General features: G+C 42.9%; 1 protein-coding gene across 1 annotated transcript in view; it reads left to right on the forward strand.

Annotated features, from left to right (window-relative positions):
- Window positions 1-7106: 7106 nt before the first annotated feature.
- Window positions 7107-16203, forward strand: part of LOC125630897 (hyaluronidase PH-20) — a 48914-nt gene continuing 39817 nt past the window's right edge. Inside the window, exon 1 of the mRNA XM_048837118.2 lies at window positions 7107-7242. The gene's annotated coding sequence lies outside the window, so the exon portion shown is untranslated. The remainder of the gene's footprint in view (window positions 7243-16203) is intronic.

Here is a 16203-nt window from a genome sequence, read left to right on the forward strand (position 1 = left end):
TAACTATAAAATAACTATAATACCACAGAAATAAATCCAAGAAGTCTGAGATTTTACAAGAAAGAGAGAGAGGAGCATCTTTTGTCTAAAGCAGAAACATCTTCTCTGGGAGGATATTCTATCTCCTCAGATGTAAGAAAGGTTTCCACCCTCCTTTCCCCTTAATAGAAATTAAGAGTGCTTACCAGCTGGAGGGGAATAGCTAAACCTAGTACCACCTGGATGCAAAATGGCCACTTTAGGGATACAGTTCCTTACCCCGCCAGATAAAAAGAAAAAGCTACTAGAAGAGCATGTTGGGAAAGGCTCCTAGAACAAGGTGAACCCAAATTAGCATTTTCAGCAATGCCAAAGAAAGTAGGTCTGAGGGAGAGGTCTGAGTTCCACCTCCATTCCAAGAGTGGGATTTTCTAAAACACTGAGTATTGACTGAACTCACAGAGTTAGGCCAATGCTGAGTGATTTTGACAATCCTACATCTAATCTTCTGAAGTTAGTATGCTGAGGTGTTGAGAGAGATCCTCATGTGCTTTCAAGTAGTTACATCTTTTTGTTTTCTGATACATTTACATCATGAAAAACAGATGCTTTTGCGGCCATCACTTGCTTCTGGTTAGAGCTGTGTGGAAAATGGAAGTTCTGTATAGGGGAAACTTTAAAGATCTCTTTCAGATTCAGAATAAAACCTGAAAATCTGGAAGTTCTTTGCAACAGAGAATTTAAAAAAATTCAGTTCAGATTGATCAGTGTTTCACTTTGATAAAATCATTTTGATTTTAACTTTAATTTTAACCTAATATTAGTACAGGAAAATTAAAAATGAGCAGTTGTTTTGAAAACAAAAGTTAAAACACTTCATTCCAAGAATGTTAGAAGTCCCATTTCAACAACATTAGAACTCCCTCCCCCTGACTTTTTCTCTGAAATTAAATTTCAGTGAAATCAACACAGTTTCATGAAGCATTTCATATTTTAATAGAACTGCATATTCCGCTGGAAAACTATGCTGTCAATGGTTTTCTGATCAGCTCTACCGCCAGTGTTTGAAGTAGACCACCAGCTCAACCCATTCTCCAACATATTTCTAATACGCTACAGTCCTGCAAGGTGCTGAGTGCCATCACTTGTAAATTTCAATTGGTACTGAGGGTGCGCAGCAACTCACAGGAGGTGCTGTAAACCTTTAAGACCTAGGCTGCTAGTAAGTATGCAGGGATGAAAAGGAGAGTATTTTTCTAATACCTATGGGGCAGATTCTACCACCCATGCATTTAATACTTTACACCATGAATAGTCTTGTACCTTACACCATACATAGCCCCACTGAAATCAACACTACTCGAAATTCATAGAATAGGGTATTGATTAATGGTGGCAGCATCTGGCCTGTAAGATAGGGTCAAAATTATAACAATCATACCTAGCTCTTATCTAGTGCTTTAAATCATTACATCTCAAAGCCCTAATCCACAAAGGTACTTGGGCACCTAACTCCCAGATTTAAGTGCCTAAATCCTGTTTTTGGGCTCTACTGTGATCCACTAAGCCACTGCATAGCTGCTGCCTAGCCCTGTAAGCACCTAACTCACTTGTACCTAAGTTTTTGCAGTAAAAGTATGCTAGATACCTATGTTTCTGCTTCTAGGTATCCAGGTACCTCTCCTGACTAAGGTCCAGAGCAATCCATGAACTGTGGGAGGATAGACACGCAAATGTCTATCTTGCCAATTAGGCCAAATCTGGAAGTCGTGCTCAGAGGTTGCCTATCTGCATACAAAATAGCTGGGAGTGGCACAGAAGGAAAGGAGGTTTAACCTTTAGCCCAGTGCCTAGAGCACTCATCTGGGATGTGGAAGAGCACCAGTTTCAGTCTGTCCCCCCTTTGCCTAGTAAGAAGCAAGGATTTGAACGGGAATCTGCCACCTCTCCTGTGAGTGCTCTAACCACTGGACTGTAGAGTGAGTCTCACCCTCTTTGGCCCAATTAATATTTAATTATTCAATTAAATAGTTAAAGTGGAATAACTTCAATAAAAGAGACGGAGACGCACATCAGAATATCCCTCCAGTCCAGTGTTTAGAGCACTCACCTGAGAGGTGGCAGATCCCTGTTCAAGTCCCTTTGCCTCACCAGGCAGAGGGGAGACTTGAACTGGGGGTGGCCCACATCCTGGATGAGTTCCCTACCCAGTGAGCTAAAAGTTATCAGAGATATCTTCCTCACTTCCCTACCACTCCAGAAGTTACATATGGCGTTAAACTGCCCCTGAGCCCACCTACTGTATGAGGCCCCACCAGGCATTCACCTGCCTATCTTTCCCCTGTTTGTGGATTGCAAGTGGAGATAGACACCAAACTCTGAGAGGGGCGGGCTTTACAATACACCCCTCTTGTTAGAATCTCCTATTGGTTAGTTAAGGCATCTCCCCACCAAGCTAGCTGGCTTTGTAGATTGCCTTCTAAACTGCTTGTCTCTTCCCATTAATTGAACAGGGAGCCTAGGCACCTAACTCACTCTCTGTGGATTGCTGTGTTGAGCCAGTGATTTTCTAGGTGACTAAAAGTTAGCTGTGGCAGTGCTCAGTATTACAATGCCTAAAGTCCCCTTGTGGATCCAGGCCAAAGTATTTTACAAATGTCAGGATCATCATCAATTAAGGCTATACAGACTGGCTAATTTAAAGCATGAACCACCCTGAATCTTTGCTCACAGCATGATTAAAACTAAATGCACACTGTTCAAAAATCTGGAAAAGATTAATTTTTTATACAAAAATAAAAATTTGTGCAGCTTTTGACACTTTTTGATTTAAACCAGGAACAGAAGTGAAAATGCCAAAATACCATGAGAAACACTATTCTGATAATATTGCCAAACTCACTGAAACAAACAAAAAAACACCAGAAATCTCATTAGAAAGCCTGACCTCAGAAAGCTTCTTGTCCCAAGGGGCTTGAGTAAGTTCAGCTAAACTTCTAACCTTGTTCAGACTGAACACAAACCTCTGAATCTTTGGAGCTTCTTATGAGAATATTGAAATCTTTTACATACTTTGGAATTTGAATATTATCCAGTTTCAACAGTTTAGGCAATCTGGAAACTCATTTAATAATGTAAAAGAGCCTTAAAGACAAAGTTTACACAGGGCTTGGTCAGAACAAAAGTCTCTCTCCCCCCAGGGGCTTAAATGTATCCAGTTTTCCACAGAACAAGGACATTCCTTTCCAAGGGTCGCAGACCAGGTGTTCCTTTCACCATATGTATATCGGAATTCAACAAAACGTTGCTATCACCTCCTGCTTGGGGAAGAGGCTTTCCTGCAAGTTCTCTGTGAGGCTTCTTATTATTCCTATCAGGAAGTAATATCCATCTGAGTTAAATGGTAGGCAGTGGCAGATACTCATCAGCAAACAAAACTGTTTCTTAACCACGATAGGATTTAAATATAACCTACATTGTGGGCAAGTATAATAAAGTTTTCTTCCATTTACAAGATGGGAGAAGTGCGGGAGGTGTTTTGTGTCAACTGGGTGGTCCCCCTGAAGAACTAATCTAGCCCATGGCAGTATTGATAACAGGAGTAATAAACAATAGGACATTGTGTGTATGTAGTGATTTACATAATGAAAGACCTGTTCAAATGTTAACTAGTTAATCCAGGAAAAAAGAGTCTGAAATGGAACATACCCATGCCCTCACGTGAAACCATAAAATAACATGTTGAAAAAGTTTGTGTAATTATTTTGTAGTAAAAAAAGATTAAGAAACAGGTTAAGGGCAGAAAAAGATAGAATTGCTGTTACTGTGGTTGTAAAATCTAGCATTCAAAGCGAACTATCCAAGCCAAATTATAAAGTGACCTTCACTAACAATCCCACAATTTTCAGGCACCTTCAGTTGAAAATTCAGATGTGTGTGTACAAAGCTTCAATTATATATCTAACGACTCTGTCTGTTCTTGAAAACCGATTTGTGGATATATTAGTTGGAGACCAGTTGAAAATGTGACCCAAAAAGGAACTCAAATATGAAATTGCAGAACTGCTAATGGTGGTATGTAACCTATCACTTAAACCAGATTCTGCCAGATGATTGGAGGTTAGCTAATGTAACACTGATTTTTTAAAAAAGGCTCCAGAGGCAATCCTGGCAATTATAGACCAGTAACTTAAGAACCAGCCTAACTTCAGCAGCAGGCAAATTGGTTGAAACTATAATAAAGAAGAGAATGATGAGATACATAGATGAATGCGATATATTGAGGTAGAGTCAACATGACTTTTGCATGGGCAGTGGGTGAAACTTTCCCTAGGGAGGCTAGCTCCCTGTCCCACCTCTTCCCCCAGTGACTCCACTCCCACTCTGCCCCTGGCCTGTCCCCTCCCCGCTCACCGCATCCCACCATGAAACTGCCACATCCTGCCACAAGACCCGCCCCACCACTTGCTGCTTGCCTCCTCTCCGGCCCGCCTGCCATGAGAGCCCCCACACCTGCTGTTCGCCTCCTCACCTGCCCTTCGTGAGACTCCCCCCCACCTGCTGCTCACCTCCTCACCCATCAGCTGTGAGACACTCCCCCGCTTGACTCCTCACTCCCCTACCCCCGCAGGCAGCAGGGACCACAGCAACAGGCAGTGAGGGCCTTGGGGAATGCGTGAAGCAGGAAGGGAAAGGGGCAGGGCCATCATGGCCAGGATTAACTCAGGGGCTTTAGGGCTGCAGCCCAGGGCCTCAGGCTAAGGGGAGCCCCGCACACCGAATGCAGCCCACTGCTTCTTTTCATCCGGCTCATGGCAAGTCTCTGTGCAGTGGGCTGGACACCAATCCCCTTGCCTTGCTCTTCCCCCAGCCCATGAGACTGGAGCCACAAGCACGGGCTCACCAGCATGCCCTTGCGGCCCCTAGGTGAGGGGCGTTTAGAGAATCTCTGTGTGCTGCCCCTGCCCCCAGTGCTGGCTCTGCAGCTCCGATTGGCTGGGAGCCAGTGGAACTCATTGCCACAAAATGTTGTGAAGGACGAAAATATAACTTGGTTCAAAAAGGAATTAAATACGTTCATGGAGTCTAGGTCCATCAATGACTATTAGCCAAGTTGTTCAAGGACACAACCCCATGTTTTGAGGGTCCCAAACCTTCCAACTGCCAGAAGCTGGGACTGGATAACAAGGGATGAATCACCCCAAAATTGCCCTGTTCTGTTCATTCCCTCTGACGCATCTAGTAATGGCCACTGTCAGGAGCCATGATACTGAACTAGATGGACCATTGGTCTGACCCAGTATGGCTGTTCTTATTCTGTATCCTGAGTGACAGCTGGCAAGCATATGCATGAGTAAGAGCTTTGAATGTTTGTGGGTTTAGGCATTTTGCTATCACATCTCCTGCTTCACTGACCCAAATTCAATGTGCCCCAGTTGCTTTAGAGCCATAAATGACTCCACATTTATAGTGAAACATTCCTACCCTGATGCTCACCACTTTGCACTACATAAGATGAACTTTGTCTTGGCAAGAGTAAACCAGCAGGCAAATTTGCACGTTTAAACCCTTTTTCACTTGATAGAAATGTGTTTTGAAACATACAGCTACACTGATTTTATTTCTCTTCTGTGTATTTCTTGATTAGATACTTGCTTGTTTTGGTAGAGTCCTGTAGAATCCTTCTATATCCCCTCCATCGATGAAGCAGTGACTACCCCTTAGGCAAGGGAGGACTGACTGTGCCTTGCTCTGGGGCCTTAACTGCTCTGGGCATAGGCCTAAGCAGTAGGTAATGTAACAGGCTGTTTGTCTGCAGTCTATTAGCAGTTAGTCAATTTGTAGGTTATGCCTTACATTTTCTTGTTTGGGGGTGTACAGAGCTGCTCTCCTTCACCTTGGATAGAAGGGTCATCTCTCAAGCTGTTCTTTCCGTGGCCAATTTGTTCTTTGAACACACCCACCGATATTCCTCCATTTCTTCCTGGTCTCCGGCATAGTCCATCCTCATCATTGACTCTGGCAGCCCCTTAGGAGAACTGGCTCAGGCACTAATATTTCCATATGTTCATGTAATAGATGTGGGCCTGGCTGCACAGCCCCCTTTGCTTGGCTAAAGATACCACTGTTTCCACTCCCATCTGCCTGCCTTTCTTCCATGCAGCACCTTCCATGCTGCTCCTTCAGAGGGCTTCATAATAAATAAATAATAATAATAATAAATAAAGCACTCTGAAGATGAAAATGATATAAATGATTCAAAGTATTCTGATCATTTACACACTAATTACTGTTTCAATATAATATTATATATAATACTGTATAATATAGTAAAGTCAAATTGATAAAGTCAACACAACACATTTTGACCTTTTCAAAACAAAACATTTTGATAATTTCCCATTGAAAATTTGTATGAAATTGATACTTTCCTGTAAAAAAAAATTCCAACATTGTCAAATCTGCGTTTTCTGATGCAAAAATCTTCTGTCTAAACATTTTTGACCAGCTCTTGTTCCAGCTGATTAGGTCATTTAAATAATTGATAAAAGTAGATGTTCTTTTCCCAGATCTTGGTCACTAAACATCTAAGCCTGCTATTCCCTACAGCTCATGGAAATATTTTAACTCTCAACATCTACCAGAAGACGTATCTGTTTGGTGTAATTATTCCTTTGATCCAATTACAAAGTATTTCTACCACTGGTCTTGTGGCAATTTGAACAGTCATGTTTCATTACATTCCTTAAATTACAGTTAAAATATCTAGATTTAGAGACTGAACCTACTCCCATTAAAGTCGATGGCAAAATTTCCATTGACTTCAGTGGTGCAGGATCAAGCCCTTAGACAACTGCAGGCTCCTTTTTAGAATTAAAAATAAATGGCAAACAGCAACAAAAGTAAATAATTACATTACTCCCCCAGTACCTGAGTTAATTTAACCAGTTACAGGTGTCATTTTTTACGGTCCCTCTTCATCAGCTACCTGGAATTTTTATGGCTTTGCTATCTCTTGTTTCCCTCTCCTCCCATCTTTGGATTACTCCTCCTCTTTTTGCATACAGACCATAATTTTCTTTCCATGAGAACACCTGTGGCACAGTAGTGTTTTCTGATACCCACACCTCACACATCTCTCCTGCTCTGCCGTCTTCCAGTTTCCCTTGCACAGCTCACCTCAGAGCTGCTCACAGGAAAAAAAAACCCTTGGAAATTCCTTTACATGATTCTCTCCTGGAGACAGCCGGAGACATCTACAAGGTAAGTAAAAGCAGTTGAGCATCACAGTGGGCTTTCTGGGGTGACAGCAGTTCTTGTGGGGAATGTTGCAGAAACTTCTGAACAAATTTCATAAGTCATTTTGGGCCTTGGGTAACTTTAACAGTGACCAATCAGAAACAAACAAACAAAACTCTGTTTTACAGGGAAAGAAATACCACTGGAGAACAATAATCTTAAACATATACTTAGGCTGAGGGAGAAGTCTGGGGAAATGTAATGCTGAAAGAGACCAAAGATGTCAGTGGCCAGCAAATTAGATAGAAGCTAGTTATGAGATGTGGCTGCAGAAAAGACCAATGCACATTATGGAGCAGGAAGGAGCAACTGCACTTGGCATACTGCATTCCATTCTGAGTACCTCATTACCACAGAAAAAATAGAGGCAGTTCAGAGAAGAGCAAAGTAAATGACCAGAGCACTGGAGGGACCGGCTTGTAGGTAAAGATTAAGATGGCTTGTTCAGCAATGATTAAGGGGGCAGGGGAACATAATAACAGACTACAAATAAATTATGAGCGTCAATGGCAAGAAGAGAGAGGAATTATTTACTGTGGTATATAGAGGGTATAGCTAGCTGAAATGGTATAAACATAGGAAAGGGGAAAATTAGGGGAAATATTAGGGAAAACTTCCTGGCATGAGATGTATTATGCTGTAGATTAACATCCTATGGGAAGTGGCGGAAGACCAGGCTTTTGGGTCTTTGCAAACATTAGAAAGTATAATGTAGGGAATAATTCTGCACTGATAAGGAGATGGCTTATTAGGTTACCCAGTTTTTTTCTTCATCTAACATCTATGATGCTGTTGGCCATATTCAGAAGATGGATTTCCATTAACTGCACTGGGGTTGCACCTCTTTACAGCAGAGATTAATTTGGCAGCTTGATGCTATGAAAGGAAACAAAACTCTTTTAGTTAAATAAAATTTAAATCTTTGCCCAAATTCTTTCAGGTCAGTATAGGTGAGCTGGTTCTCTTGGGGTCCTATATACATTCTGTGGCTTCCTAGACTGTACATTGTGATTGTAGAACCCTAAAATATTAAATCAAATGTGTTCACCGCTATCTATAAAGCAATTATTTGCAAAAAATGTCAGACAAACAATTTCAGGTCATCCATCTGAGACAGACTGAGCAGAAGTTAAAGTTGTTCTCCCTTCCTCCCTATACAGATGGTGAAAGTGAAGTACACAGTAAATCACCAGTTACACGTGCGACTAGATTTTCTGGGTCATAGCCTCAGCTGGCATAAGTACACAAGCAGAGAACCTAGGAAAAAAACATTTTCTATAATGCTCATATATGGTGAAGAAGTCAGTAACTAATGCTCTTGTATTATAAACAATAGCAGTACTTTACATAACCATTACCTCAAGAGTAGGTTAGTCACAGAGAAGGTTATAAAGGAGGGTAGCACAAGTGAAGCATAGAACCTGTTTGCTTTCCATCCAGTTGGTCCAGAGTTCTGAGTTAAATTTTAAACAAAAAATCAATTGTTAAACTTTATTTCTGTAATAGCTGTCTGTGATCCACATGGGCGTACTCTGTTTCCAGCATTCCATAGTGTAAATTATTCTTTGGAGGAAGGGCTCAGCTGAATTTTCTTTGGAAGCTTGTCTGGCTTCTATTGTCTTGATGTGTTTCACTGAATTTTGAGATTAATGGTTCCAGAAAACAATTCACAGTTTTGCTAAGTATAACAGGGCAAATTTTATTCCTGTTTTGTGGTTACAATCTTTTATTGTGAGAAAGGCAGCACATATACACTGCATTTCCAGGCATATGTTGGAAAAGGGACATATAGTACACAAGATAGTTTCTTCCTAGATACTTCAATACTCTGGATTGCTGTAGCACCCAATTCCTTTCTTGGAAGTGAATTAATTTAATGGTGACCAGTCATTGTGGTTTTTCTCCTTGAAGGATGGTTTGTAGGCTATATTTATGCTATCAGTCTGAATCTAGTTCTACAAGGTCTCCTCCAGCCAGTGTCACGCTGAGAAGTTATTCAGCACCTACCGACACTGCTGAGATTCTGAAACTAGCTCTCTAGGTCTATTACTCTGTCCAATAAAGTTTGGAGTTTTAAAACTGTGAATTATTTATGTTACCACTGATCACTAACTTTCATCCTCTAGATCCTTTATTCTCCAAGAAGTGACTGCCACTCATTGCTGAATATTGCCAAGCTTGCTATGTAGACTTATAATGATCATGTTGCTGTCCTGTATTTGTTCTTTACAAATGTAACTTGCATTTTTAATCTCCTGCAGCAATATTTCAATAGCTATTTTATGCAGTTGGATCTAGTAGAGCCAATTTGGTATGGACAGAATTCCTGTTATTGCCTGGTGCAGCGCAGTCTTTGATTTTCATTTTGTTGATCTACCGTTTCATAGTGCCATTTGAGTTGATGATTTTTTATTTATCCTGATATAATTTTATTGAATTTTAGGATATACTATTAAGTATTCAACCATCTCGGGCTTGGCAAAAATTTATATGAGCTCCACTGGAGTCTTTCTGAGGGCTTGTCTACATTTAAAATGCTGTAGCATTAAAAGGGCATGACTGCCGCCTTCCACGCTGTTCCTTTGCACCGCTGTCTATCTACTATCTGAAACAGCGGGGAAGGTAGGAGGCTCATGGAATTCATAGATTCCAAGGCTAGAAGGTTTCAGAGTAACAGCCGTGTTAGTCTGTATTCGCAAAAAGAAAAGGAGTACTTGTGGCACCTTAGAGACTAACCAATTTATTTGAGCATGAGCTTTCGTGTTTTACAGCTCACTTCATCGGATGCATACCGTGGAAACTGCAGAAGACATTATATACACACAGAGACCATGAAACAATACCTCCTCCCACCCCACTGTCCTGCTGGTAATAGCTTATCTAAAGTAAAAAGAAAAGGAGTACTTGTGGCACCTTAGAGACTAACCAATTTATTTGAGCATGAGCTTAAGCTCATGCTCAAATAAATTGGTTAGTCTCTAAGGTACTCCTTTTCTTTTTGTGAATACAGACTAACACGGCTGTTACTCTGAAACTTATCTAAAGTGATCATCAAGTTGGGCCATTTCCAGCACAAATCCAGGTTTTCTCACCCTCCGCCCCTCCACACACAAACTCACTCTCCTGCTGGTAATAGCCCATCCAAAGTGACTATTCTTTTCAGAATGTGTATGATAATCAAGGTGGGCCATTTCCTGCACAAATCCAGGTTCTCTCACTCCCGCACCCCCCTCCAAAAACCACACACACAAACTCACTCTCCTGCTGGTAATAGCTTATCCAAAGTGACCACTCTCCCTACAATGTGCATGATAATCAAGGTGGGCCATTTCCAGCACAAATCCAGGTTTTCTCACCCCCCCCCCCACCCCCATACACACACAAACTCACTCTCCTGCTGGTAATAGCTCATCCAAAGTGACCACTCTCTCTACAATGTGCATGGTGGGCCATTTCCAGCACAATCAAGGTGGGCCATTTCCAGCACAAATCCAGGCTCTCTCATTCCCCCCCCCCCCCCCCCCAGAACACACACACACACACACACACACACACACACACAAACTCACTCTCCTGCTGGCAATAGCTCATCCAAACTGACCACTCTCCAAGTTTAAATCCAAGTTTAATCAGAACGTCTGGGGGGGGGGGGGGGGGGTTAGGAAAAAACAAGGGGAAATAGGCTACCTTGCATAATGACTTAGCCACTCCCAGTCTCTATTTAAGCCTAAATTAATAGTATCCAATTTGCAAATAAATTCCAATTCAGCAGTTTCTCGCTGGAGTCTGCATTTGAAGTTTTTTTGTTGTAAGATAGTGACCTTCATGTCTGTGATTGCGTGACCAGAGAGATTGAAGTGTTCTCCGACTGGTTTATGAATGTTATAATTCTTGACATCTGATTTGTGTCCATTTATTCTTTTATGTAGAGACTGTCCAGTTTGACCAATGTAAATGGCAGAGGGGCATTGCTGGCACATGATGGCATATATCACATTGGTGGATGTGCAGGTGAACGAGCCTCTGATAGTGTGGCTGATGTGATTAGGCCCTGTGATGGTGTCCCCTGAATAGATATGTGGGCACAGTTGGCAACGGGCTTTGTTGTAAGGATAGGTTCCTGGGTTAGTGGTTCTGTTGTGTGGTATGTGGTTGTTGGTGAGTATTTGCTTCAGGTTGTGGGGCTGTCTGTAGGCAAGGACTGGCCTGTCTCCCAAGATTTGTGAGAGTGTTGGGTCATCCTTCAGGATAGGTTGTAGATCCTTAATAATGCATTGGAGGGGTTTTAGTTGGGGGCTGAAGGTGACGGCTAGTGGCGTTCTGTTATTTTCTTTGTTAGGCCTGTCCTGTAGTAGGTGACTTCTGGGAACTCTTCTGGCTCTATCAATCTGTTTCTTCACTTCCACAGGTGGGTATTGTAGTTGTAAGAAAGCTTGACAGAGATCTTGAGGTGTTTGTCTCTGTCTGAGGGGTTGGAGCAAATGCGGTTGTATCGCAGAGCTTGGCTGTAGGCGATGGATCGTGTGGTGTGGTCAGGGTGAAAGCTGGAGGCATGTAGGTAGGAATAGCGGTCAGTAGGTTACCGGTATAGGGTGGTGTTTATGTGACCATTGTTTATTAGCACTGTAGTGTCCAGGAAGTGGATCTCTTGTGTGGACTGGACCAGGCTGAGGTTGATGGTGGGATGGAAATTGTTTTAATCATGGTGGAATTCCTCAAGGACTTCTTTTCCATGGGTCCAGATGATGAAGATGTCATCAATATAGCGCAAGTAGAGTAGGGGCGTTAGGGGACGAGAGCTGAGGAAGCGTTGTTCTAAGTCAGCCATACAAATGTTGGCATACTGTGGGGCCATGCGGGTACCCATAGCAGTGCCGCTGATCTGAAGGTATACATTGTACCCAAATGTAAAATAGTTATGGGTAAGGACAAAGTCACAAAGTTCAGCCACCAGGTTAGCTGTGACATCGGGGATAGTGTTCTTGACGGCTTGTAGTCCATCTTTGTGTGGAATGTTGGTGTAGAGGGCTTCTACATCCATAGTGGCCAGGATGGTGTTATCAGGAAGATCACCGATGGATTGAAGTTTCCTCAGGAAGTCAGTGGTGTCTCGAAGGTAGCTGGGAGTGCTGGTAGCGTAGGGCCTGAGGAGGGAATCTACATAGCCAGACAATCCTGCTGTCAGGGTGCCAATGCCTGAGATGATGGGGCGCCCAGGATTTCCAGGTTTATGGATCTTGGGTAGTAGATAGAATATCCCAGGTCGGGGTTCCAGGGGTGTGTCTGTGCGGATTTGATCTTGTGCTTTTTCAGGAAGTTTCTTGAGCAAATGCTGTAGTTGCTTTTGGTAACTCTCAGTGGGATCAGAGGGTAATGGCTTGTAGAAAGTGGTGTTGGAGAGCTGCCGAGCAGCCTCTTGTTCATATTCCGACCTATTCATGATGATAACAGCACCTCCTTTGTCAGCCTTTTTGATTATGATGTCAGAGTTGTTTCTGAGGCTGTGGATGGCATTGTGTTCCGCACGGCTGAGGTTATGGGGCAAGTGATGCTGCTTTTCCACAATTTCAGCCCGTGCACGTCGGCAGAAGCACTCTATGTAGAAGTCCAGTCTGCTGTTTCGACCTTCAGGAGGAGTCCACCTAGAATCCTTCTTTTTGTAGTGTTGGTAGGGAGGCCTCTGTGGATTAGTATGTTGTTCAGAGGTATTTTGGAAATATTCCTTGTGTCGGAGACGTCGAAAATAGGATTCTAGGTCACCACAGAACTGTATCATGTTTGTGGGGGTGGAGGGGCAGAAGGAGAGGCCCCGAGATAGGAGACCTGCTTCTGCTGGGCTGAGAGTATAGTTGGATAGGTTAACAATATTGCTGGGTGGGTTGAGGGAACCATTGCTGTGGCCCCTTGTAGCATGTAGTAGTTTAGAAAGTTTAGTGTCCTTTTTCTTTTGTAGAGAAGCAAAGTGTGCGTTGTAAATGGCTTGTCTAGTTTTAGTAAAATCCAGTCACGAGGAAGTTTGTGTGGAAGGGACACTTGTGATCATCTTGTCTGACCTCCTGCATAACACAAGCCATAGAAGTTCTCCAAAATAATTCCTAGAGCATTCCTCAAAGAACAACAGTTACTGTACAGATAGGTAACTTTATTTTCTTCATTAAGTGATTGTGCACATATACATGCCACTGTATGTGACCAGGGTTGCCAACTTTCTAATCACTCAAAACCAAACACTCTTGTCCCGCCTCTGCCTCACCCTTTCTTCAAGGCCTCGTCCCCCGCTCACTCCATCCCCCTCCCTCCATTGCTCACTCTCCCACACCCTCACTCACTTTCTCCAGGTTGGGGCAGGGGGTTGGGGAGGGGGTAAGGGGTCCAGCTGGGATTGCAGCCTCTGGGGTGGGGCCAGCGATGAAGGGTTTGGAGTGGGGGGGGGGGAAGGGAGGGATTCAGGGCTGTGGCAGGGGGTTGAGGTGCAGGGGAGGGGACAGGCTCCAGGAGGGAGTTTGGGTGCAGGAGGGGAACTCAGGACTGGGGCAGGGGGTTGGGGTTCAGGCTCTGGGAGGGAGTAAGGATGCAGGAGGGGATTCCGACCTGGGGCTGGGGGTTTAGGTGCGGGAGGGATTGAGGGGTGCGGGCTCTGGCCTGAAGGCACTTACCTCAGGCAGCTCCTAGAAGTGGCCATCATGTCCAGCTCCTAGGTGGAGGGGTCAGGGGGCTCTGTGTGCTGCCCGCACTTGCAGGTGCCGTCCCCACAGCTCTCATTGGCTGTGGTTTCCAGCCAATAGGAGCTGCAGAGCTGATGTTTGGGGAAGGGGCAATGCATGGAGCCCCCATGGCCAGCCCTGCACCTAAGAGCCGGACATGCCAGCTGCTTCCAGGAGCTGTGCGGAGCCAAGGCAGGCATGGAGCATGCCTTAGTCCCTCTGTGCCACCAACCAGACTTTTACCGATCCAGTCAGCACCAGTGCTCACCGGAGCTGCCAGGGACCAAGTCCCTTTTCGACTGGGCATTCTGGTCAAAAACCAGATGCCTGACAACCCTAGGGTGACTCATCAGCAATTCCAGCATTCTCACAGAATTAGAATTATATATGTTCAGATGCTCTTGTCAACTGCTGGAAATGGCCCACCTTGATTATCACTACAAAAGGGTTCCCCACCCCACCCCGCTCTCCTGCTGGTAATAGCTCACCTTACCTGATCACTCTCATTACAGTGTGTATGGTAACACCCATTGTTTCATGTTCTCTGTGTATATAAATCTCCCCACTGTATTTTCCACTGAATGCATCTGATGAAGTGAGCTGTAGCTCACGAAAGCTTATGCTCAAATAAATTTGTTAGTCTCTAAAGTGCCACAAGTACTCCTTTTCTTTTTGTGGATACAGACTAACACAGCTGCTGTCTGAAACCTGTCATAATGCAAAAGATTCATAAAAGTTTTTTTTCTGACCAGCACCACTGCAAACATTTTTCTGAGTTTCTGCCCACTGAATTTAGATGCCAAATGAACCCTGGAATATAATGTAAAACTCAGCAAGAACCATGAAATGTTGCATGTTTTCAGGTGAAAATATAAAATGTCTCAGGTTTATTCAGAACTTGTCCAGGCTGGTTCAATGCTCAGTCCAAGTTCACTGAAAGGTTGATTAAGCATAGCAAATGTGGCTTGAGTTTCAGATACTGTTTGGAAAGTTTCACACAGCTCTGATTATAAACCCTCCAAAAATAATTAATGTCATAAGGATTAGTGTTTATAGTACTACCTTAAGAATGTGTTTCAGGCAAATTGTTTCCAGGCAACTCTTAAAACAAACTATTACTCACACAGAAGAATATATTTGTCCAGAGAGATAAGTCTCTATTGGTGCGGTTGTTAGAGACATTTAGAGAGATGTTTACCTTACTTATAATAAGGCAGAAATCTTCCCTTGTTTGTTAAGATTAAGATTAAGAGTGAGCTCTCTAGTAATTTGGGCCTGAATTTTCAAAAGTTTTCACTCATTTTGGGTGCCTCAGTTTCTGAGTGCTCAGTTTCAGACACCCACAGCTTGACTTTTAGAATGGCTGAACTGGTGTTGAGGGCACTCAACACCTCTGGAAATATACCTGGCCAAAATTAGAGGGCTTCAGTAAATATATACTCCAGTTTTAAATAAAGCTGCAAGCAGTCATCAATGTTATTAATGTTCTTACATTTACTAAACAGACCAATGAATAGTGATGTTTCTTATCTGATGAAGTTTTATATGCATTGTTTTGTCTCCCATCCAAGTATTGATTCCATTGGATTCAGTGGAATAGTAATTATTTTCCAGAGGTATAGCTGAGCTCAGAATCTGGACCAATGCCTGCAGCAGGACTGCTCATGTGAGTAAGGCAAGCCAAGATTTGGCCCTATGAGCTTTTCACATGTACCACAATTAGAAATATATTAAATGTAAATAAATATTTTATGATCATTCTGTGGTTTTCCCCTTTGAAATCATTGGGAGTCTTTCTATTTACTTTAGTGGGCTTTTACACTATAAAAAAAATCTACAAAGTTTATAAATCAATGAATGTGGAAATCCAAAGAGAATTGTATGAAGTCAGTCAAAACTAAAATCCCATCTGGGAACAAAATTAAAATGTTATAGTAGCTTATTGAACTTGGAAGATGAACCTGTGGAGTTTGGTAGGCTTTGAAATGGACTATGTGAAGGAAGACAAAAGAACTCAACAACATTATTCTAGTTTTGTTAGTTCACTTAAGTGATATGACTGTGTCTAGACTAGATTTTCCCTTCTAAAATATCCCAAGGTTGCTAACACCAGTGCAGCTCCACCAGTGATAGTAAAATGGGATCACTAGTGTACACAAGACTCCAGCAACTGGCAGTGTTTCTATGGCTTAGTCTATACCTAAAACTTAGGCTGGCCTAG

This window comes from Caretta caretta, chromosome 1 (genome assembly GCF_965140235.1).
Source record: "Caretta caretta isolate rCarCar2 chromosome 1, rCarCar1.hap1, whole genome shotgun sequence".
NCBI lineage: Eukaryota > Metazoa > Chordata > Testudines > Cheloniidae > Caretta > Caretta caretta.